This window comes from Zootoca vivipara, chromosome 4, assembly GCF_963506605.1.
Source record: "Zootoca vivipara chromosome 4, rZooViv1.1, whole genome shotgun sequence".
Lineage (NCBI taxonomy): Eukaryota > Metazoa > Chordata > Lepidosauria > Squamata > Lacertidae > Zootoca > Zootoca vivipara.
Genome location: NC_083279.1, coordinates 56,495,514 through 56,518,736, shown reverse-complemented (window position 1 = coordinate 56,518,736; position 23,223 = coordinate 56,495,514). Strand labels below are relative to the sequence as shown.

At 41.2% G+C, this 23,223-nt stretch overlaps 1 protein-coding gene across 8 annotated transcripts in view; it reads left to right on the top strand.

The window, feature by feature from the left end:
• LOC118084639 (uncharacterized) overlaps window positions 1-23,223 on the top strand; it is a 218,166-nt gene that overhangs the window by 72,289 nt on the left and 122,654 nt on the right. For 5 of the 8 annotated variants that reach the window (XM_060273638.1, XM_060273634.1, XM_060273639.1 and 2 more), the window contains one exon: window positions 18,312-18,384. The gene's annotated coding sequence lies outside the window, so the exon portion shown is untranslated. Of the gene's footprint in view, window positions 1-14,263; window positions 14,380-18,311; window positions 18,385-23,223 lie in introns of all 8 variants that reach the window. The other 3 variants (XM_060273637.1, XM_060273631.1, XM_060273633.1) reach the window with 1 other exon arrangement.

Here is a 23,223-nt window from a genome sequence, read left to right as displayed (position 1 = left end):
AAAGAAAATGGGCATCTTCCCTGGAGTCATTCAACTTGTTCCTTGATTAGTGCAGCTCCAATTGGTACAAAAACTGTCCAAACTTTGCCCAGATTTATGATGTTCCTTGTTGCAATCATGTGGTAACAGCATTTATCATTTGATTAAATGGCTGTGCAAAATGTCTGTCATGAAGAGGTCTATCACGCCATCAGCCACCTGGAAGTTCCTAAATTCATCATTACCTCACAGACTCTTAATATCTGTACTGTAACCTGATGGTGTTATGAAAGGAATTATGTTTTGCTCTTCAGGGATATGGCATTGTGTTTCTGTAATGCTTTGCTACGTATCCTTGTTACTCATTTTTTACTCGGTCCCCTTTAGCTGCTCTCAGGAAAGCATAAAGATCTTGGTAAGCTATAGCGGACAAAGTACTCTCTCCCATATGCACAGTACAATTTTGTTATGAAAGTCATGGGATGTGACTGTCTTTACCACATTCTTTTAAATGTGTGGTTTCTAGATGTATTACAAAGGACTGAGATGGATTTCTGAACTTGTAAGGAAACCCTTAAGTCAGAATGGCAGGTAGCCAAAAAGACTATAGGTTTCAATATATTATTGTTTCCCAACACATACTGCCACAAACTTCCTCCAAGATAATCTGTATCTATATAAGTCATTATTAAGTCATTTGGATGAGTAACTACCCCCTCCCCAATTTCAGAAACATGAGAAACAATGCCAAAACTAATACTTTGATTCAGATATGAAAATGAAATATTACCATAAAGTGCCCTTGTTAAACTTTAATAATGGTACCTTTTTGTTAGCTATCAGTCCTCCATGCTAAATACTAGGCCAGGGATCAGGAAAACTTTGGCCCTCCTGATGTTACTGAACTACAACAAAGGCCAGGGATGATGGGAGTTGTAGTTCAGCAACATCAGAAGGGCCAAAGGTTCCCCACACCCAGTATAGGTGCTTGGGCGGCAGTCTTAACTAGAAGTAAGCACCCCTGCACTCAGGAGAGGGGACTTACTTCTGAGTAGACTTGTGTGGCATTTTGCTGTTAGGAAAAACCCAACTTTTTACCCAGTTAACAGTCTCTTGAGGGTATGGCTATAGCCTCTCCTTCTGGAGGAATCTAATGTTGAGAGACTGGAGGTTGGATGATTAGGAAATGGAGTTCCATAACATTGTTGAATGTAACTCACCGGGCAAAATTTAAGCTAAAGAGAAAAGATGGCCGAAACATCTCTCCTAAGTGACAGCAAGAGTTTTCTGAGGTGGCAACTCGACTTTGGAATGCCCTCCCTAAGAAGGCATGTCTGGTTTTTTGACACCAGCTGAAGACCTTCCTATTATTTGTCTCACCATTTTGTAGATGATCGTAGTCTGTATAATATTGGGACAGTTTTGGGTTTAGTGCTTTTGGGTTTTTAATTTTGGCTTTTTTTTAATGCTTATTTGTTGGTTTGAATCTATATGTTCTGTGAATTATTTTTATTTACACTGCCCAGGAATCTTGAAGAGCATTTGAAATATTTAAAAATACATTAAAATGTGTATTTCTTTAATCAAAAACATATTTATAATCTATCAGTTTTACTTCCAGCAGGCCTCATAAGAGTTAGAGAGGCATAGCAACCAGGCTTTGTGCCCTGGAAAGCCGGATCAGTAAGAATTAGCAACTTTAACAGCCACCCAACTTGGTTACTGTAACGGTGAATACTGTGTGGTGATCACAGCATAATGCAGGCTTCCTCAAACTTGGTCCTCCAGATGTTTTTTTGCCTACAACTCCCATCATCCCTAGCTAGCAGGACCAGTGGTCAGGTATGATGGGAATTGTAGTCTCAAAACATCTGGAGGGCCGAGTTTGAGGAAGCTTGGCATAACACATCCTTTCCTAACTGCAGCAAAGACATAAAGATTTTAACATAATTCTGTCCATACCAGGTTACCGATTGTCCTCTATTTTCTGATTCTCATAAATGGAATGTGTCAGTAAGTTGTGCCCAGCTATGATGTTTAGGTGACTTTTTGTCCAATTTTGCTGGGATTTCCTTTTCTGTCACTATTATTTCTTGAAATAGCTCTTCTACTATTTATTGAATGTCTACAAATATAGGTGGAAAGTAACATACACACACTGAGTGAGACAAGGCACACTTTCCTTGATTTGAATGCAAACTCGTTTGAGGGATATTGAAGGAATAGAGCTTCCGCAAACACATGTGTCCAGCTGTAGCCATGAGGAATCTGTATTCACCAGCACACAAAGACAGGAAAAGTTATTAAACACTATGAAACAAAAGAGGTGTTTAAAAGCATCTGTGTGTACTAAATCACATAAACAGGTCCCATATTATGTTTTAACACATTAAAATGTATAACAAATACAGATAATTTCTGGATTATTATTTTTTGCTAGCACTGGTCCAGATTTGAACACGCTAAATGCTGATAAATGTGACTGTGTTACACTTGTCTCCTAAACTTACTAATGCTAATTTTTCTGTTTTAAAAAGGCACCTAACTTGACTTCGCTTGCACTTCAGAAGAGATGCCATTAGCATTCAATTAAACAGACAGAACAGCACTTATTTCATGTCACAAATAAATACTTACAGGCAGGTGAACATTTTCAAAATTATTTCACAAAAGTACCATTACATCCTCTGGCATAAGAGAATCCATAATTTCAAAATAAATGCCAGAAGTATTGTACCTTTTCACTGGTACACACCATAAATGGAAATAAGTATTTTTCTGATTGCACCCTTTCTAGCACCACCTGTTTAAGTCCATTTGGAGTTTATATTTGTCTAAATGATGTTAGATATCACCAGCTAATAACTTTGAATGGCAGGTCTCTAAAATTTAGGCAAAAGCACCAACATAATTTGTTTCATGTATATGGACTACAGATCTTTTTCTTTTCTTTTCTTTTTGCTCTCAAGCAAACTGCACGTGCTTGCATTTCCTGTGTATAAACATATTTATCAACATTATTGAATCCATCTGCTTGAGAATGAATAATAAAGATTTGGGAGGTATTTTCCCCAATACATTATTTGTTTTGTTGCTTGTGTTGGGTAACATTTAAACTTGATTTGTTGTTCTCATCATTATTATTTTTATATGTATTCCACTTTTCTTTTGAAAGCTGCCAGAAAAAGGAAGGCTTAAAGGGAGAAAACCCCAAGTAAAAGATAAAATGGAGGGTGGTGGGGAAACTAAACTAAAAAGTAACAAAACTGCAGTACTTTAAATGGTATATCAGTTAAAAGCAGAACAGGCTGTTTTTGGAAGCTCATTGACAAGATGAACACAAGGGTAGCCTGCTAGATCAGGCCAGTGGCCCATCTAGTCCAGCATCCTGTTCTCACCGCAACCAACCAGATGACCATGGGAAACCTGAAAAGAGGACTTGAGTGGTGCGACAGCAGCACTCTTCTGTCAAACTGCCTCCAATAGTGGAGGTAGAACATAGCCATCATGGCTACTAATCATTGATAACCTTATCCTCCGTGATTTTTTCTAATCCTCTTTTAAAGCCATCAGAGTTGGCTTCAAGACAACTGGAAGAGTGCACAGTAGGAACCCAGTGGATCTCTGCGGTGTGTTTGTGTGTCAGAGATTCAGGGCCACAGTTGAAAACAGACTAGTCTCCTGTATCCATCCATCTAGTGTCATGTACATACCTTCCAACTCCCGGTTAGAAACATCTGGGATCAGCAGCGCCGGCACCGGAAGTCACTTCCAGACATGCGTAGAAGCAACTTCCGGTACCAGCGCTGCCCGATTTCTGGTGCCCAGACATGGGCAGAGCGGCACTGGATGTCACTTCTATGCATGTCCAGACATGCTCAGAAGCTACCTCCGGTGCCGTTCTGCCCGATTTCTGGTGCCCAGACATGGGCAAAGCACCCGAAATCGGTTCTGTACATGTCCAGACATGCGCAGAAGGAGCCTCCCTGGCCGGTACTGAAATCCAGGGGATTTATGGGATTTTTTCCAGCAGGAAACAGTTTAAAATACAGGAGTTTCCTGTGAAAAACGGGAGACTTGGCAGCTATGGTCATGTGACAATAATTAAACATAATAAAAGTTGTACCTCCAAGTGTCCATTTCAATCCTTCCTAAATCAAAAAGTAACTATGATGCATCACTTCACTAAGTAAAGTGAATAAGGTTAGTACACAACAGGAAGCCTTTTGTGTAAAGGTATAAATGAATGGTCATATTCAGATGATTCTCTGAATCAGGGATGGAGAACCTCAGGTCCAGAGAACAAATACAACCCTCCGGATGTTTCTGTCTGAAATTTGAAACTTTCCACAAGCTCCCACCCAGGTTTGTCCCCTTTGAGTGCTTTTGCCTTACTTGACTACATCCTTGAATTGTGATAATACCTCTTGCTTGCCTAGACTGAAATATGTGTTTATGTATGATGCTTCCAGTTTTCAGTGTTTATATTCATTGAACATAGTCATTCAACAATGCATTCTTTCTATTCCCACACATTTGGCTTAATACCTTTGCTTTCCATACATTTTTATTATATATTTTAGCCAGGACTATTTTTTTAAACAACAACAACATAATTATCACAGAACACCAGATCAACTTTAGAATCAGCTTGTGGGGCTTTGTTTTCTGTTGTCATTGTTCAATATGTCTGATTGTTGTTGTTGTTTAATTGTTGTTGTTTAATATAAGCTTACCCCGAATCAGACCAATGGTCCATTTAACCCAGTAATAGCAGGTTTTCAAGCTGTGAAACTCTCTAGAGATACATTGCTGCTACCTTTGGTTCTTTCTTTGAGATTTGACCTGGTTCCCTATACACCAGAAATGTCTTTTCTACCACTGAGATGTAACCTTTCCTGGGAAGTAGATAAATATTATCAATAAGTATTTACTACAACAGCTCAAGTTGTTGCAGGGCTAAATATGAGAATATGTTTCTTATGTTCTTTATTTCTTAAAATAATTTAAATAGCAGCACAGGAGCTCCCAATCAGTATCCAGAGAAGATTTACCCCTGAATTGCAATAAAGATGAAAATTCCCCTATCCAAAAGTGCATTTTGCCTTGCAAGGAAAGCTGCTATTGGCCTGCTATTGGTTTCCCCAGCCACTCTGGGCGGCTACCAACAGAAAAATAAAATAAAATAATTGATTAAATATTAAAAGCCTCCCTAAACAGGGCTGCCTTCAGATGTCCTCTAAAAGTCTGGTAGTTATTTTTCTTTTTGACATCTGGTGGGAGGGCGTTCCACAGGACGGGTGCCACTACCGAGAAGGCCCTCTGCCTGGTTCCCTGTAACTTGGCTTCTCGCAGCGAGGGAACCGCCAGAAGGCCCTCAGCACTGGACCTCAGTGTCCGGGCAGAGTGATGGAGGTGGAGACGCTCCTTCAGGTATACTGGACCAAGGCCATTTAGGGCTTTAAAGGTCAGCACCAACTGTGCTTGGGAAATGTACTGGGAGCCAATGCAGGTCTTTCAAGACCGGTGTTATGTGGTCTCGGCGGCTGTTCCCAGTCACCAGTCTAGCTGCCGCATTCTGGATTAATTGTAGTTTCTGGGTCACCTTCAAAGGTAGCCCCATGTAGAGCGCATTGCAGTAGTCCAAGCGAGAGATGACTAGAGCATGCACCACTCTGGCGAGACAGTCCGCAGGCAGGTAGGGTCTCAGCCTGCATACCAGATGGAGCTGATAAACTGCTGCCCTGGACATAGAACTGATCTGCACCTCCGTGGACAGCTGTGAGTCCAAAATGACTCCCAGGCTGTGCACCTGGTCCTTCAGGGGCACAGTTACCCCATTCAGGACCAGGGAGTCCTCCACACCTGCCCGTCCCCTGCCCCCCAAGAACAGTACTTCTGTCTTGTCAGGATTCAACCTCAATCTGTTAGCCACCATCCATCCTCCAACCGCCTCCAGGCACCGCCTCCAGGCACACAGGACCTTCATCACCTTCACAGGTTCAGATTTGAAAGAGAGGTAGAGCTGGGTATCATCTGCATACAAATGAACACCCAGCCCAAACCCCCTGATGATCTCTCCCAGTGGCTTCATATAGATGTTAAAAAGCATGGGGGAGAGGATGGAACCCTGAGGCACCCCACAAGTGAGAGCCCAGGGATCTGAGCACTCATCCCCCAACACCACTTTCTGGACACGGCCCAGGAGGGAGGAGCGGAACCATTGTATAATAGTGCTCCCAGCTCCTCTAGATGGTCCAGAAGGATGTTATGGTCGATGGTATCAAAGGCCACTGGAGAGATCCAGCAGAACTAGGAAACAGCTCTCACCTTTGTCCCTAGCCTGTCGGAGATCATCGACCAGTGCGACCAAGGCAGTTTCAGTCCCATGGTGAGGCCTGAATCCGGACTGGAAGGGATCCAAATGGTCCGCATCCTGCAGGTGTGCTTGGAGTTGTTCAGCAACCAACCGCTCAATCACCTTGCCCAAGAATATATGAAATGTGTGAATATATTTCTCACATGTGGGCTTTTCAATTATATTGTACAATGGGTGTGTGATCAAGACTAGATGTGGATCAAGACCGAGGATGTGGACAGGCTGCTTGGACGAGTGAAACCAACCACCAGCCTCCTTGATCCTTGCCCTTCCTGGCTAATAAAAGTGAGCCAGGAAGGGCTGGGCGATGGGCTCTGCGGGGTGGTGAATGCTTCCGTCTGTGAGAGAGCCTTCCCAGACCTGCTGAAAGAGGCGGTCATTAAACCGCTTCTTTAAAAAAAATTAGACCTGGCCAATATGGCCAACTATTGCCCAGTCTCAAATCTTCCATTGTTAAGTTTGGTCTTCAGAAACCATTTGTTTTATATTGTAAACCGCCTTGTGGGCTTCAGATGAAGGGTGGTATAGAAATTTAATAAATAAATACAATTTGTCAGGCTGAGCAAGAAATCAGAAAGTGTCATCTTTGATTCTCCCCTTCGCTATAAAACCACTTGTTTGTCTTAGACAAGAGGCTTTTTCAGCCTTAGCTATGGTGTGGAGATAATAATACTGTACTTAACTCAGAAGGTAGTTTTGGGGTTTACAAGACCATGATTGTGGAGGACGCTCAGAAATACTACAAATACTAAACAGTATTACTGGCTTTTAAGTCTGCTGGTTTACTTTAATTCTCAGCCCAAGTAAAGAAATCATGTAGCAGTTCAGGGTGATGGCACTATCAAGTCAGAAGACACTAGAGGTATTTTCAAGCCAGAACAGTGCACTGTAAAAAATCAGATTTTTTAGGTTTTAGAAAATCAGTGCAGAGGCAGAACTCTCTGCTTATGGCTGAAAGGCACTGCATGCTTAAGAAAATACTTGCCCTTTCCTTTGTATCCAGTTACAAATGCTGTGCTTTAAAATTCATTTGTTTTAGGAAGCCAACTTCAGTTATCTTCTATTTCAGTTCTGTGTATCTACCTCTCCAGACAGTTCCATTATTTGATTGTGAAACAGGATATCTTTCCTTGAAATTGTGTTTACAGACTGTAAGCCATTCAGGGGAGATCATGTCTTGTCTCATATACTGTACAGCATCAGATAACATAGTTGATGAATACTTGATACTAATAGGTGCTCTTTTCTCTAGGACCTACCCTACCTTCCAACTTCTGGGGTACTAAACCATGGCTTTTCCTCTTTCAGTAGGTCCATCCTGGCAGCTAAAATTCAGTACTAAATTTTCAGAACAATTGTGGGCCGTGTGTAGGGTACTGCCTTGTGGTATTTAAGGGTTTAGGAACATGCCTCTTGAATAATTAAACCTTTCCACAAAGGAGTATTCTTAAGGAATGAAAACCAAGTGTTGAATAAATGCCTGGAGAAGGGGAATTGCATACCCTAGGGCTGTCCTATTTTACAACAACAACAACAACAACAACAACAACAACAATTTTACTATTTCTACCCTGCCATCTGACTGGGTTGCCCCAGCCACTCTAGACAGCTTCCAACATATATAAAAACATAATAAAACATTTAACATTACAAAACTTCCCCATAGATGTCTTCTAAAGGTTGTATAGTTACTTATCTCCATACCCTCCCACACTTTATCTGTTGAAAATAGGGACATTCTAAGGAAAGGCAGGGCGTTCCAGGATCAAATCAGAAACTAGGACAGCTTCTTGTAAATCTGGAAAATGGGACACTTAGAGGGTCTGGAATTGTCCTCTCTATGATTGTTCTAACCAGTGCACAGAGTCTGTGCACAGGAAAATTTGTATGTGCGTGAGATCTGCCTGTGTAATTCTATGCCATTGAAAATTGTAGAGTATATATTGCATAAACAGTCTAAATGCATAAGTTTGGTTGAACTTCTGAAGGTTGGGGGCTAGTGAGTGCCATCCTGACCCATGTATTTCTGTTCTATCTGGTTGTCATCTGATTAATTTAGTTTGGTTGTCATCTGAAAAGGGCTATGACATCTTATGTATAAAGGGTATACAGGTTTGTAGCTTATAAATCTGTATAGAGAGTAAATAATGGATGGTCAAGCTGCTGACTAATCTCAATAAATCAGTAAAGCTTTTGTCTTTCATTTAGCACCTAGTTTATTACATTATATTTTGACATACTCAAATGTTGACTGCAAATCTAATTTAGGGTATCCTAAAGCCTAAAATCCCTGCGACAGGGTGCGCTCCCATTGTTTGGTCCTATCTCCTGCCAACCTAGCAGTTCGAAAGCATGCCAATGCAAGTAGATAAATAGGTACCGCTCCAGTGGGAAGGTAAACGGCGTTTGCATGCGCTGCTTTGGTTCGCCAGAAGCGGCTTAGTCATGCTGGCCACATGACCCAGAAGCTGTCTGTGGACAAATACCGGCTCCCTCGGCCAGTAAAGTGAGAGGAGCACCGCAACGCCAGAGTCACCTTTGACGGGACTTAACCGTCCAGGGTCCTTTACCTTACCTTAACCTTATTAATATTATGCTATAGTTATTATTACTATTTTTAGTACTCAGTCAAAAGCCCCTAGATGACTTTGGAAACAACAGTGCATCAGTTTCTTAAGTTTTTCACAGAGTGGTATAGTGTGCATGTTCCAAAGTGAACAAAAGGTATACATGGAAAATGATTATTCAGGATTCCAGTGTGAATCACTGGCAACGCATATCACATTTGTTTATTTTGTTTATTAAAATTTTATTTATTTATTTTAATTTATGGCCCCTCCCCCTTCCCTACAAGGAACTCAGGGTAGCAAACATGGTTCTTCCTCATTTTGTCCTCATAAACAACCTTATCAGGTGGGTCAGTGCCTTATCGTGCCCATGTAAGGCACTTTGTTATCTCCTGTGCTTTACTTGGGGCGATCAGATGCTCCTCTGAGCATACTGTGAACTCTGTTATCCAATCCATCAAGCAGTTTCTTCTCTAGAAGAGAATTAAGTGCATCGAGAAATTTGTATGAAAGACACTCCCAGAAGCAGTGGTTGTTTTAGTTTTCAAATTCAAAGTACATTTCTCAGTAAACATGATGCTCTAAACATGCTGATTACCTTGTAGAAAAGTTAGCAGCATACCAGGTAACAGCAGATAGTGCCAATGTAACAAATAAAACTTTGGCTTTATGGAGATGCTGCTTCCAACTAGATAGGCCATTTCACTGTTCAGCAAGTTTATTCAACCTTTTATGAACTTGTGTTCTGCTTCTGATATCTGGACAAGAATGCCTGAGAATATTAGTTTTTCAAATTCCAGATTCCCTGCAGTCATTTTCATCAACAGGGAGTTGTCTGTGCAAGAGGTTACTTTCTTTTATGTGTGTGTATTTTTAAATACCAACAACATATTTAAAGGTACTTAAATATTAGAAAAATGAGCTCAGTTAAAAAGTAGAACAGTCCTGGAATAGGGTGCGTCATTGTGTTATCCAATATTCCTTATTATACAAATTTACTCTTTGTTCTGGTTGCTTTTGACTGAGCATTAAAATAGTATTGTGTTTATCATGTTATCCTAATGTTTTGGCTGTGGTCTGGACCAACAAAGAAAGTTTACAATAAGTTTCAAAACTAGGGGAAAGGGGAAGGGGTCGAAAGGGCTAGTCTGGTTAGCTCCTTCAACTTCCTGAATCCGCTTCCTCCTGAGAAAATTAATCAAACAAATTGTTTGGTTGCCCACTTTTCAGTCCTCCTTGTGGCTCTGTGTTACAAGTAGGAAACTGAGATGATTTTGCTATGCAGATATGGATGGACATTAGGGTTGCCTTTTCAAAAAGTTGCTATAGAAGGTACTTTCCTTTTGGGTTATTGACACTGTATTCTTAAACTTGGAAATGTTTTTGTCTGCTTGAGGACTTGGATCGTTTTCAATTCCTAAACGAAATGACCTGACCCTAAAATTATTTGATTAATATTTGGATCAGAGTTTAGCTGTTTATTGGATTTTGCTCTTCTTCAGTTACTGGGGTTACCTAGCCAGATGGGTGGGATCATCATCATCATCATCATCATCATCGCACTCTTCTTGGCAGTGTTAACATATTTATTCCTCAGGGTCCCTTTCAGCTCTACAATTCTATGATTCCATTTCAGATTTCAGATTTAAGTGCATTAGGAAAGAAAATACATATGCACACATATTGACAGATTGAGAGTTTTTTTATTATTAAAAAATACACATTTATGTCTGATTAGAAGAGAATTATGGGTAAAAACATGCAGAACGGAACACAGATAAGAAACAGATTCGCTCATTCGTAATGTGCCCTTGCTGGGATTATCTTCATACCAAGTGTTGAACCCATATAAAACAGCAAGAACATTTTATTACCTAGCTTGGATAAACAGAAAGAAAGGTAAATCACTCTTAAATTGCAAGGAGCTGTTGTTAAGCAAGTCAATCAAATCTAATTAAGAGAAAACTTAAGAAGTAGAATTAAGCAGCAGAATTTCTTAAATCATATTTATCCAAATTTTTAATTTAATTTCACAACATTAGAAAAGTTACTGCATCTCTTTTTAAAAAATGCACATAAAATATTGTGTCCCTAAAGATCTTAAAGGGGATCACAAACATGATATCTATATAAATAAAAATGTAAATGTCCGTTTGTTACTAATCTATGCTCTCTGAAAGTACTTGACCGATTGATTTGAAATTTTGACACAATATTGCATTTGAATAGGAGCATGTTTTATTATATAGATGGCACATCTGTGACAGGAAAAACATGATTTTTTAAATAAAAACATCACCATCTGCTGGATGTCAGTACAACACAGCTGGGGATGCTGCATCATAATCACTGGCCTCAGCTGCTGCCATTGGCTGCAGGCTATCAGCAACATCACAAAAGAACACGGCAACCTACTGAATGTAGATGTGGGCCTTTTACTCTTTCCAAGCAGAACACAGAAAGCAACAGCGTTGCCCAGCATTGCCCAGCAGGGAGAACTGGCCAGGCCACAGGGGTATGCAAGGGGGAGAGATAAAGGGGTCGGGGTGACGGGTGCCATCATGTGGGAGGAAGATGACGTCACGCGTCAGAGGGGCCCACAGATAGGGGTGTCATCACATCATGCAGCTGGGGTGGGGAATGTGGCCGCTGAGTGCAGGAGGGCCATGCCTTTGGGGAGGATGAACGGGTCGGGACGGGGTGGGGACATTTTCCAGAATGTGCATGGGTGGGGGAGTTTTTTCGGGGGGGGAATGATTGTCTGCAAGATGAAGGTGGACTCTGAAGCTGGGGGGGGGAGGAAGATGGCATCATGCAGGGGGGGGACCAGAGAGAGTGCCGTGATGTCTGGGGTGAAGAACGGGGCAGGGGTGAGGAACGGGGGCGCTGAGTGGAGGAGGGCCGTGCCTTTGGGGAGGATGAATGGGTTGGGGCAGGGTGGGGGGATTTAACAGAACATTGCTTTCTCTTTCTGAGCCACAGCAATGCGTGGCTGGGAACAGCTAGTATAGGAATATTTTGTTACTTGTTCCCCCTGATTAGTTAAAATAGGGGTAGTAGTGTGAGTACAGGGAACCAGGCAGAGGGCCTTCTCGGTAGTGGCACCCACCCTGTGGAATGCCCTCCCACTAGAGGTCAAAGAGAACAACAATTACCAGACCTTTAGAAGGCATCTCAAGGCAGCCCTGTTTAGGGAAGCTTTTAATGTTTGATGGATTTCTGTATTTTAGAATTTGTTTTGTTGGAAGCCGCCCAGAGTGGCTGGGGGAACCCGGCCAGATGGGCGGGGTATAAATAATATATTATTATTATTATTATTATTACCCATAATTCTTCTTGTTTGGGTTTGGGTATGTTTGCTTGCTTGCTTTTCTATATTGTTGCACACCAGCCCAATCTCCAAGCAGTGCAAGATTCCAGGGTTTCAAGGCACTTACCCAGGGTTCAGTTTCCTCAGAATGTGAGACAGAGAAGACTGTGGTGTCCTTATGATATATGGTATATTTACACATATTAACACCCCAAGAGGGCTTTCATTTTCCCATAGCCACAGTCTTGTGGTCTACCAGGACTCCTAGATCCTTTTCACATGTACTGCTCTCAAGCCATGTGTCACCCATCCTGTATTTGTGCCTTTCTTTTTTTGCCCAAGTGTAGTACTTTACGTTTCTTCCTGTTAAAATTTATCTTGTATGCTTTGGCCCAGTTGTCTAATCTGTTAAGGTCATTTTGAAGTGTGATCCTGTCCTCTGGGGCATTAGCCACCCCTCCCAATTTGGTGTCATCTGCAAACTTGCTCAGGAGGCCCTCAAGCCCATCATCCAAGTCATTGATAAAGACGTTGAATAAGACTGGGCCCAAGACAGAACCCTGTGGCACCCCACTAGTCACTTCTCTCCAGGATGAAGAGGAGCCATTGATGAGCACCCTTTGGGAACGGTCAGCCAGCTAGTTACACATCCACTGAATGGTAGCATTGTCTAGCCCGCATTTTACCAGCTTCTTTACAAGAATATCATGGGGCACCTTGTCCAAGGCCTTGCTGAAATCAAGATCCCATCAGTGTGATGTGCCATTTGGGTCTGCTGGGTTTATACCCATTTTGCAGGTACACGATGCTGATTCTTCCAGAAAAAAATAACAAAAGACCAAATGAATGGAGTGGTGGTTTATGTCACCAGCACTATCCTTGAAGTATATGACCTCCTTTCAAGTACCTTCCAGTTGTATGAATTATGATGATCAGTTATTGCTTTTCAATCAATTTAATATTAGACTTAGTTAATCAGTTCTCCTCTCTCCACATCTGAGTTCAGTACAGTTGAAAGTAATTGATCACCAGCAATACCACACCATTCATTCTTCTCCCCTTCAACCTAGTGATTTGTTTATTTATCCCTTTCAAGAAATTCTTCTTTTTAATCAAAATCATTAACAGAATCTGTTTACCATCTTGGATCCATTTTTTCTGCCTCTTGGTTTATTTGAAAGTTATACAACTGAACTGTTTTTCCAAGTTGTTTTCTTTAAAGATAATCTGGTCTTTAAATTTAGCCAAAGTGTTGTAAAAGCCATCGACAATGCAATAAATTAAAAGGTGTATTTCTTCTTAATTCACTGCCATGTATAAATGCAATATAGTCTACATTATAATACTTGCACTACATTGATTCTCGAACTTAATCCATTCCGGGAGTCTGTTTGACTCCTGACACCATTTGGAAACCAAGGCGTGGCTTCTGATTGGCTGCAGGAGCTTCCTGCACTCAAGAACACTTACTTCCAGGTTTGCTGCATTTGGGAGCCGATTTGTTCAGGAGCCAAGCAGTTTGAGTACCAAAGTACCACTGTATATGTATGTTTTAAGCAGTGACAACATATGAAAAATATTTTATAAATTTAAAAGTCTTGTCTTTATCAGTTTCTCAAGGCTTACTCTATGACTTCTGCACTACAGCCTGAGGACAGGGCCTCCTTAATGCTGGGAATTTCAGCCTTGGTGTATGGTCTTTCTGTTGTGAATATGGAGAGAACTGGTTTCTCTATATACCTGTTGTACCTCATCCCATAGCTTGTGTAAGGAAATACAGGGCTGTAATTATGCATAGAATTATATCTGCTACTAATCATACTAACAGCATTCTCTCTTCTCTGGGTGCCTATCTTTATGTAGCCACAGTGGCACCATCCGTACACCAAAGGAAAGTATTGGCAGGCCGAGGTAGAACCTCAGGGTTTGTAGAGGTGGATAGCTCAGTTGGTAAGAGTGCAGTGTTGAAAATGCCAAGGTTGCAGGTTTGTTCCCCATAAGAGACAGCTGCATATTCCTGTATTGCAGGGGGTTGGACTAGATGATCCTTGATGTCCCTTTCTACTCATGATTCTATGAAAAGCAACAAAGAAAGAAAAGAAACGAAAAGAAAAGAGAAAGAAAGAAAATGGACCTAAGGCAAGGTATCTGAAAACCCAGTACAACCCAGTGAAGACTGAGCATGATAAATGACCATGGGATGCTGAATAATTGTTGGGGAGAGGGAACCGGGAAGCCTGGTGGGTGAACAAATTTAACAGATTATCCTCAACAGGAGACTCCATGCTGCAACATTTTGTTGCAGATTCCACTTGTATTAATATGAAGTTTTCAAAAGTTAAGCATTTTCCCGTATTAGTGAAATTGCATGATAAAATAACATCAGACTGACTCCTACCATTTTTAATATATATTTTGGTAATCTCACAACCATTTCTTCTGGAGATTTGTAGCAGCGTGGAGGAAAGAGGCTGGTAGTATCCATATGAAATGCTGTGCACACTAATGGGTTGCCCCGCAGGACAATCGCCTTGTAGATACAATTTCCAACAGACCCGTGAAGCAGGTCTTGGTTGATATGCCTGCAAATTCCCTCGAGGTATCAAGCCTCTCAACATGTGCAAACAGAACCAGTCATTGGAAAAGAAGTGTATCAATCACTTCAGAAAAGTCTGAGTATGCCTTTTAGTATCGGTGGGAATTCAAAAAGGTCAATAGGCTCAAGGCCAGAATGTCATGGCACACATACAAAAAGAAAATAGATATTCCCCATATTAGTTAAAAACATTGGGTGGGGTGGAGCGTGGGGAAGAGGTGTATATTATGAAAGAACACGCTGGATTTGATCTGCACATAATGTTCAGACTTCTACATCAAGTGGTGAAAACAATTGCATAACTTTACTCACATGTCTGCTGTTTAAAACCACCATTTTATTCTCAGTTTCCTCCTTCCCTGCTTTACACAAATTTCTGCCCTTTTTCCCCCCTAAACCACTGCTTTTCCCCTGTTCATGTCTCCCCTTTCTGCCTCCTGTGCCATGACCACAGCTGATATGTACCCGTCTTTTTCTTTTGCTCTTTTCCCCTACCCCTTCCTGACTTCACGGAAATTCAAGATTGTGATGAGGCACTACAAATCCTCCAGTGGGAGCTGTGCTATAACAACCTTGCATTGTTCTCTATATATGGGAAGACAGAGATGGGAGAATGTTTGGCTCACCTGGGTTTGTCGGACTCCAACTCCCATTAGCCCCAGCCAGAACAGCAAGCGAGCTTATGGGAGTAGCAGTTTATCTGAAGGGCTGTGAGTTCCCCATCCCTGATTTAATAAATATCATATTATCTTGGTTATCCCATCCCCTCCAACATTTTTCCGATGAAAATAGGAGCGTCTTAAGAAAAAGCAGGAGATTCTGGGATCAAATCAGAAACCAGGACTGCTTCTGTAAATCCGGGACTGTCCCTGGAAAATAGGGACACTTGGATGGTCTGTATCCTATTCTTTTAGGATTGTAAATGACTAGCATAAATTTCAAAAATGCAAGGTAAATGAACTTAGGCTGATGATACATTGCTTCTTTAATTATGGGTTTTTTTGTATTTAAACATTAATTTTGGAGATACAGTGATGGCTTCTAGTCCTTCAGTGGCATTACATGCTTCTCTTTATGGATGTGTCATGTAGTATCTAATGGGATTCTGATGGCTCCCTTCCCCCTCCCCCTGCCTACTGATGTTTGCTTTAAGAAAAGAACGGTTCTTAAGAACAGTTTTGAATTGCCAACAAGTTTATGGACTTGCTTTTTTGTTTTGGAAATTAACTACTTTAATTACTTGCCTTGTCTGCTAGACTATTACTTGCCTTGTCTGCTGTGTTTATGGCCTTGCCATTTTCCCTGTATGGGCCACTTTAATTATCTTTGTTTGCTCAAGAATGAGAATAAGATTTACAATGAAGGATCTGTGCCTGTTTCCATTATGGTGGGATCCTGTGAAAGGGCCTCCCAGTCAAAATCATGCTGTGGTTTAATTGAAGACAAAAGCATATCTCTGGACTTTCATTAAATGCTGTGTATCAGTTGCAGTGAGACTGGGAGTTAGAGATACCGCAGTATGTTTATTTTAGGATACTGTATAATCTCACCTTCCCCCAACCCCATTTTGTTGCTGTTATTTCCCGCCCCTTTTATCCTGAAGAGGCCAGCGTAAGAGTTTAACAAAGCACTTTATTGACAGGATAAGTAAAATGAAGAATCAAAGAGGCACCCTTAATGACCTTTTGTGGATATAAATCATTAATGCTATGTGTTGTTGCTAACATCCTGCATGGGTCATAAAAAAACAAAAACCCGTTGGCCCTTCACAATGCAAGCAGAGGTGTTGGTTCTGAATAAAAATTTCCATTGCAAGCAGAAATGTTTTCCCACCTTTGATTTTTCTTCCTCTTTGGATTTTTGTATGCCCCCTCTGCCAAATTTCCCATTGAGTGTGAACCAAAACAAACAAGCCAAGTATTTTGTTTTCAAAGTCCCCTTAAAAACAAATGATCATGAATTACATTGCTTATTTTGATTTCTGCATGTCTTTTCAAGGCTTTCTTTTATTTTAATTTTTAGGGAAAGACATTGTTAGGTATGTTTTTTTATCTCATGAAAAGCTGTAATTTGAGAGATTCAGTAAATCAAGGGCAGACAGTTTAATGTCTGTAGAGCATGTCTAGCCTGCCAGCCATTTCTTCATACCTCTTTGGCAAATCAAATCTGGTAGACATTAGGAGACCCATGAATATAACATGGCTGACCCCTATTCTGAATATGTTACAGAGTGTGGCAATATTCAGAGAACAGCATGGTGTTTCATAGTAGAGATCTATTTAACCGTTGTAAGAAGAACACTACTGGAAGAGACCAATGGTTCACCCAGTCCAGGATTCTAAGCAGCGTCCAAACAGATGCCTCCAGAAACTGCACCTGCAAACCTCAAAGGAACCCACAGTTATTTGCCACCACAGTTATGTGTTCAGTGGACCATAGTTACTTAACGCGGAACTTCCACTCTGGGCCAAACTACATGTAACAATGAATGCACCACTTGTAGTTGAACTTGGTTAAAATAAATAGCGGTAGATTAGCAGGCATGGGGCAAGCCATCAGGATTGGGTTAATGGCATGCAGGAAGGGTAGAGCTAGCCATTTGCCAGCCCACTCACAGTTACTACCTTGGCTGCATTAAGTCTCAGGATACATGCTCCTGTTGGTGCCAGTAGGAGTCCTATTTGTCTAACCCTTAAGGAGGCTGGTGGTTACCACTGCATCTTATGGTAATGAATGTAAAAACATGTTATATTCTGTCATCGAATTCCACTTTCGGCAATATGGATATAATTATTGTTTGCATAAGACCATTTGAATGCTTGCAGCTATGAATGTAAGAACATACTGCAAATAATATCCCATCAGTTTGGAGTCATACTCCAAATTCAGAATTATGCATATAATGATTGTTAGTTTCCATGAGATAATTTGAATGCTTAGTTTTTATTTCTGTAAATTGCAGGGGGTGCACACGTTATCTACGTTTTGTTTTTGCGCATCAGATCAGAATATTGTTTTATAACGGCCAAATGACAAAATTGGTGTAGTGACTTTAGAATTATCTGCTGATCCTGTGTTGTTTGAGCATAGAAATAATAACTGTTTACTGTGAATAATCTTTGCTCAGAAGAGAGGCCCAAGAATAGGCTAGCGTGAGGAATGAATTACTCTTTCTTTCTACACAGCATGATCAGGTCAGGGTTGAGGGCAGAGAGGTTGGAGGGTGGTTGTGAATGCAAAACTTGGCATATGAACAAATAAAGGACTTAAGGTTTCATGGCCCCAAGTATGTTGGCTTTTACAGGCGTGGTATCACTGATATTTTTAATGGAAGTAATCGCTTGAGCTTTAAAGCCAGCCTTTTATTGAAGTCTTGAAAATAGATATCCAAACAAAAATCCAATAAAATTAGCAACCTTTGAATCAAGCTTAGAAACGTGTGTGGATTTTTAACTGATTTTTATTACCTTCATTTTCTAGGTCTTCAGGGATTTTCACCGTGTAGCTGGCAACACAGAGTTCTTATTTAACCATCAGGCGTACTGCACAAATGGTGAGTTGTTTTGGCACAGCACAGTTACTACTGTGTAACTCAATGAATATTTGCAGTACTTGCATTCGTTGCCCAATGTTTTCCTGACAAATATGTAGAAAACTACACAGTTCCTTATTTGAATTATTTACTTACCTATTATATTTGTGTGTGTGTGTGTGTGTGTGTGTGTGTGTGTGTGTCAGCCCTTTAAGGAGCTCCTAGTGACATGCACTTGAATTACGGTATCCCATTTTATCCTCACAGCAATCCTGCGAAGTAAGTTTGATTGGTGTGTGGGGTTGGCCCTACTTTTAGGCAAAGTGAGGTTTCCATCTATGGCAGCAGATTTTGGATATCATGAGATGGAAGAAAATCAATTATTATTTATTATTGTGGCATATTTGCTCCCAGCAAGGTATTCTGGAAAGTGGGTTTTTGTTTTTTTTTTTTGCTTCAGGCTCCAACATAACTTGGTCAGCCTTGGGTCCTGTGCACTTTGACTTGGATTTGTTTGTATGTCAATTGCTGTCCTGCCTCAGGCAGAAAATATATGACTTGCCCAAGGTCACACAGTGAACATCCCTGAGAATGGAGGATTATTAAACCCATGCCTCTCTGTTCCAAATCCAGCAATCTAACCGCTGTGAAACCCTGCCTCTTTCCAGGCTATCATTGCTATTGAGGTTTATTTTGTGGTGAAAAACCTTATTTGGAACAGAATTTCTAGGCCTCAGGTATTTTAGGCACTCACTTAGCCTTTTATATTCTGGTTCAACCCCAGGTATGTTGACTTGATTCTTTTTTCATGCACCCTGACCCATTAGCATGCTGGCCTTGCCCTATTCAAAACTGCCAGGCTGCCCCCATCTGTTGAAAACATACTTGTTGTGCCCCCCCCCAGCAGTCCAAACCTCATTAACTGAGACCATCACTGGCCGGGCAATTTAAAATCACTACATGGCAAGCCAGTTGTTAACCTATGAAGAAAATCACCTAATCATCTCAAACCAAGACTAATGAATAATTAGAGATTCTTTTAGTTGAATATCTTCCTGATGGAATGCCAGATATGTTGAACATGAGGGCTTGACATTAAAAGTATATGAGGGAGGCCAAGCATAGCAGTGAGGGCAGTAACATAAAAGATGTGTGATACAACCAGTCTTAAATCGTATGACTAGTTTCTTCCCCAAACCCTTAATGGGTTTCCCAGATGTTTTCACATTGTCATGAAATGGCTTTGTTGATGACATTTCCACTTGAAACTGTACAATCAAGTGGGAAAGGCTCTTCTTCAGGTCCTGCGTTACACGCCTGAATGTTTGCTGATGTAGGAAGGGGAAAATCCAGCTCATAGAAAACGAGCATATCCAGGCTGAACGCTTCCTCCTGACATGCTAGCTTTGGATATGTAGGAAATATTTATAAATGGATGAACATTGAGGCATGTTACTTCCCCCACTTGAATTGGCACTGTCTAGGAGGAACTGTTTTATTACTTGATTCATGTATACTACTCGAACATATAAACTATCCCCAATCTTCTAAGCTGCATTAGTACCTTTGTTTCAGACTCTGCAGAGCCATGTTCACCTGAACATGGGAAGGTTTTATCCATAAATGAGGGTAGGGGTACGCATGCCCCCCACATCTCGGGGTGTACAGGCTCACCTTTGGCTCTTTGGCCTGAAAAGAGTGTCAAAAGTGTCTTTTTGAACTTGCTTAGAAATATCCCCATGTTTTAATCAGGTTTCAACGGAACATATCATATATTCCGGCGTATAAAATGACTGGGAGTATAAGATGACCACAACTTTTCCAGTTAAAATATAGAGTTTGGGATATACTTGCCGTATAAGAAATACAACCCGTATAAGACAACCCCCGACTTTTGAGAAGATTTCCCTGGGTTAAAAAGTAGTCTTATATGCAGGAATATACAGTACTTGGAAACGTTCTTCGGACTGCCATGCAAAACATACAAGGTCTGGAGAGGAGCATCCAGGCACATGGGTATTGTGGGAAAGGCTTACACATGGACAATACCTACCTGTGTTCACTTGAACATGGCTTTTCTTTCTTTCTTTTAGAAACATTCCTTTTTTAAATTATTGCCTCATTTTACATTCTCTATAAACTTCTGAAAACACTACTCACTGTGGGACTGTCTATTCCAACCTATAGTTCTGGTTACAGGTAGGTAGCCGTGTTGGTCTGGATCGAAGTAAAATAAAAAAATTCCTTCAGTAGCACCTTAAAGACCAACTAAGTTTTTATTTTGGTATGAGCTTTCGTGTGCATGCACACTTCTTCAGATACAGTGAAATGGAAGTTTCCAGGCACTTATGTAGAGAAGGGGTGGGGAGGGGTGGGGATGGGGAGGGGGGATCACTCAGAAGGGTGGTGGAAATGGGTGATTGACTGACTGATAGCTGTTGATGATGCTTCCTTTCAAGATGGCGACGGAGACAGCAGCCTGGTCAGACTCTCCTGCTTTCAATTAAGCTTTTAAGTAGTTTTTAGCCACTTCGTTATTTTAAACTCACAGTTTTAACGTTTTACTGGCTGTTTTACTACCTCATCGCTTCTCCTTGGTTTTAGTTTATTGTTTTAGTTTATTGTTTTATTGTTTTACTGCTCAATCTGTCCTACTGCAACAACGGATGCCTGATGAAGCCTGTTGCTGTGAATGACTTGCTGTTTTCTCTACTGGCTAAAAACTTGGATTAATACATTGCTGTGGAGACTTGGTTCTGGCTTGGATAAGGTACGCTTAGTCCCCCCAAAGAACTAAATTGCCGGGCTGTGGGGGTGAAGGTGAAGACGCCGACTTTCATACGAACAGGCAGTGAAACATATCCTCAATGCAAGTGCTGGTAGCCTCGAAGGAAATATTTATTACCTGAGTTTATCCCCCCTCTTCTTGATAATCTGAATTATGGGATATGGGAAACGTCTTAGAGATTCCGAGGAGACAGTTCCCTCTTCCTTTCCAAGATCAAAGCAAACAAGGGTTGAATCATGTCACTTTAAAGAAGGGAGTAATCTACTGGAATGTTCCTACACGGTAGAAACTCAGAACCGCTTCAACCCCCTGATTGATCACACGCCAGTACTTAAAGACGAAGAGCAATTTATGCCACAAATAACAAGCGATGTGGCCAACAGCAAAAGTGTAGTCTCTCTTCAGAAGGAGGAATTGGTCGTTGACGCAGCCAATCATATGACATTTGAACAGTTACATTTAATAATTAAAACCTTGCACTGTATATTCAAAAGAATAGATGATCTTTCCTCCCAGCTGCACAGTCTTCAACAAAAGCTAGTTACTACTACACTATCGTCAGCCGGCGTTAAGTCCCTTGAAGAGAGAAAGGCGACGAGGAGTTTGTCCTTAAATAACAAATGTACTGACAAATCTAAATACAACCTTAACCTTCAATTAGGTCATCAATCCTTGATTCTAAAACCAAGGCAAGTGAGCCTAACTATACAAAATGGGGACCCAAGATGGAGAACTCTGGGCGGTGCTAAGGAACTCCTGAAGGTGCTTTTAAATATTGAGGCAGCACAAATTGACCTTTGTGCAGTCCTCCCCCTTGCCCATCACCACAAATCCCAGAGAGTCCTGCTTGCGTTTCAATCTACAAGAATTCCCTCTATCATATTACGAAGGAAAGCATTTTTGTCTCGCTGTGGGATAACACCAACGAGAGCCTTCATAGACCCTACGCCTAAACCCCTATTGTTGGAGGCAATAACCAAAGAGGTCTCAAAATCTGCTAATCCTGATCCACTAGTGGATGACAGAGTAGGTGTTCTACCTCAGGAGAAGAGTTATGTGGCCTCCACTCCTCTGAAAAAGAACAATGACCATCTGGTAAGTGGCCTGACACCTCCAGAAGAGATCGAACTCATTGCCTCCTTTGCAGATTTACCAGCGGTGGAACAAAAAGAAATTATTAATAGGCTGGAATCGCTTAAACTCCAACTTATTAGGAAGCTCAGCACAAGAACACCCACATATAGCGAACATGACATCCTAGAAGAATCAGATCATATGGAACTCGAAATATCAAATGCTAAATGTATGTCGGTAATGGAGGATAAGATACAACCCCAAGTAGTAACTACTGGCCCTTCCGTCCAAGCAGAACAACCCGCCGTGCTCTTAATAGATTTACAAGACTCACCCTCGAAAAATATTCCTGAAGAAAGCACTCATGACATATCACAACAGGTAAAATCCCCTTCTACACATTCATCGATGCCCGACCTGGAACCTTCTTATAGCACTGACCAAACAAGAGAAGAGGTGCCTTTGCTAACTTTCCCAAACAGCTCACTCTCCCAGCCTCATCCCTCATTGCGGAGTATTATGGATTCAACAGCAAGACCAGAGACGGAACTGATCGAAGACCCAACAGGCCACATAAATCAAGTAGTCCAAAAGACCAGTAGCAGGCCACAGAGAGACCAAACGTCTGACGAGATAGCTGGATCGCATTTGGTGGCCCACCAAACCTCTCTGGAAAAGGGGACCTCCCCTGCCCAAGGTCCTACTCCTAGAGGTATGAGTGGCCAAGTTCAACAGTCAGATAACTTTGCAAATCCTCCCATTCAGCTTTTGCGAGGGATTTTTCATCAGAGGAAAATAACTGATTTTTTTAGTGGCTCCCCTCTTCCAGTATTAAAGTTGAACCAACCTTCTGAATGACAGTTACTCAGAAGAGAGAGGAATCCCCAGCCTACAATATTAAGTTGGAACATTGCTGGATGGAAAAGTAAAATATTAGATCCAGAATTCCAAAAATATATTAATTCCTTTCTTATCATATTATTACAAGAAACCTGGGT